Source organism: Gymnodraco acuticeps, unplaced genomic scaffold (genome assembly GCF_902827175.1).
Source record: "Gymnodraco acuticeps unplaced genomic scaffold, fGymAcu1.1, whole genome shotgun sequence".
NCBI lineage: Eukaryota > Metazoa > Chordata > Actinopteri > Perciformes > Bathydraconidae > Gymnodraco > Gymnodraco acuticeps.
The window spans coordinates 33,496-36,467 of NW_022990624.1; positions in this window are offsets into that span (position 1 = coordinate 33,496).

Here is a 2,972-nt window from a genome sequence, read left to right on the forward strand (position 1 = left end):
TTCCTTCTGTGAACACACACCAACACACACTGAGTCTAACACACACCAACACACACTGAGTCCAACACACACTGAGTCCAACACACACCAACACACACTGAGTCCAACACACACTGAGTCCAACACACACCAACACACACTGAGTCTAACACACACCAACACACACTGAGTCCAACACACACCAACACACACTGAGTCCAACACACACTGAGTCCAACACACACCAACACACACTGAGTCCAACACACACTGAGTCCAACACACACCAACACACACTGAGTCTAACACACACCAACACACACTGAGTCTAACACACACCGAGTCTAACACACACCAACACACACTGAGTCCAACACACACCAACACACACTGAGTCTAACACACACCGAGTCTAACACACACCAACACACACTGAGTCTAACACACACCGAGTCTAACACACACCAACACACACTGAGTCTAACACACACCGAGTCTAACACACACCAACACACACTGAGTCTATAACGCCCTTTTTTTATTGTGTCCTTGTTTTGCGATGTTTTTGGTCTCTTTGTGTGATTTATCATTTTCTGTATTCTTTTGTTCATCTTTTTGTTGTTCTTTTGCACTGAACTGGACTAAAACACACATTTCAGTGCATTTCTTAATGCAGTGTGTGTGTGTGTGTGACCAGCCAGTTTATCACTTCACACACAAACCAGACAATATATCGACTCATCAAGACATTTGAATCCGTCCACAACAACTGGCATTTTGACTAAAAAGACTCCTCATTAAACTTTAAAGTGTTGATTAACACATGTATCTTTACTGCATTTAACACTTATGATTCCATCTGAAATATACTCCTCACCCTCCAGGACGTACACCGTGGAGCCGTCGTCTCCCTCCTGGATCACACAGCAGCCTTTAGTCAGGCTGGTGGGATGCATGCAGTCCATGATGGTGAGGATCTGCAAGAGACAACACATCAAACTATAATAGAGGGATGTAGTATTTCTGTGTTTGACCCTGAAGGTAGCATCTCCCTGGTAACAACACTTTATGATTTCTGAAGTGAAAAGCTTCAAAAACTATACACCGCTAAGCTAAAGGTGGCTAATGTTGGGCTATGAAGGAACTACAGCACGGTCACATGACTTCACGTCACCACCGCTAAGCTAAAGGTGGCTAATGTTGGGCTATAAAGGAACTACAGCACGGTCACATGACTTCACGTTACCACCGCTAAGCTAAAGGTGGCTAATGTTGGGCTATAAAGGAACTACCGCACGGTCACATGACTTCATGTCACCACCGCTAAGCTAAAGGTGGCTAATGTTGGGCTATAAAGGCACTACAGCACGGTCACATGACTTCACGTCACCACCGCTAAGCTAAAGGAGGCTAATGTTGGGCTATAAAGGCACTACAGCACGGTCACATGACTTCACGTCACCACCGCTAAGCTAAAGGTGGCTAATGTTGGGCTATGAAGAAACTACAGCACGGTCACATGACTTCACGTCACCACCGCTAAGCTAAAGGCGGCTAATGTTGGGCTATAAAGGAACTACAGCACGGTCACATGACTTCACGTCACCAGCGCTAAGCTAAAGGAGGCTAATGTTGGGCTATAAAGGAACTACAGCACGGTCACATGACTTCACGTCACCACCGCTAAGCTAAAGGTGGCTAATGTTGGGCTATAAAGGAACGACAGCACGGTCACATGACTTCACGTCACCACCGCTAAGCTAAAGGTGGCTAATGTTGGGCTATAAAGGAACTACAGCACGGTCACATGACTTCACGTCACCACCGCTAAGCTACAGGAGGCTAATGTTGGGCTATAAAGGAACTACAGCACGGTCACATGACTTCACGTCACCACCGCTAAGCTAAAGGTGGCTAATGTTGGGCTATGAAGAAACTACAGCACGGTCACATGACTTCACGTCACCACCGCTAAGCTAAAGGTGGCTAATGTTGGGCTATAAAGGCACTACAGCACGGTCACATGACTTCACGTCACCACCGCTAAGCTAAAGGAGGCTAATGTTGGGCTATAAAGGCACTACAGCACGGTCACATGACTTCACGTCACCACCGCTAAGCTAAAGGTGGCTAATGTTGGGCTATGAAGAAACTACAGCACGGTCACATGACTTCACGTCACCACCGCTAAGCTAAAGGCGGCTAATGTTGGGCTATAAAGGAACTACAGCACGGTCACATGACTTCACGTCACCAGCGCTAAGCTAAAGGAGGCTAATGTTGGGCTATAAAGGAACTACAGCACGGTCACATGACTTCACGTCACCACCGCTAAGCTAAAGGTGGCTAATGTTGGGCTATAAAGGAACAACAGCACGGTCACATGACTTCACGTCACCACCGCTAAGCTAAAGGTGGCTAATGTTGGGCTATAAAGGAACTACAGCACGGTCACATGACTTCACGTCACCACTGCTAAGCTACAGGAGGCTAATGTTGGGCTATAAAGGAACTACAGCACGGTCACATGACTTCACGTCACCACCGCTAAGCTACAGGAGGCTAATGTTGGGCTATAAAGGAACTACAGCACGGTCACATGACTTCACGTCACCACCGCTAAGCTAAAGGTGGCTAATGTTGGGCTATGAAAAAACTACAGCACGGTCACATGACTTCACGTCACCACCGCTAAGCTAAAGGCGGCTAATGTTGGGCTATGAAGAAACTACAGCACGGTCACATGACTTCACGTCACCACCGCTAAGCTAAAGGCGGCTAATGTTGGGCTATAAAGGAACTACAGCACGGTCACATGACTTCACGTCACCACCGCTAAGCTAAAGGTGGCTAATGTTGGGCTATGAAGAAACTACAGCACGGTCACATGACTTCACGTCACCACCGCTAAGCTAAAGGTGGCTAATGTTGGGCTATAAAGGCACTACAGCACGGTCACATGACTTCACGTCACCACCGCTAAGCTAAAGGAG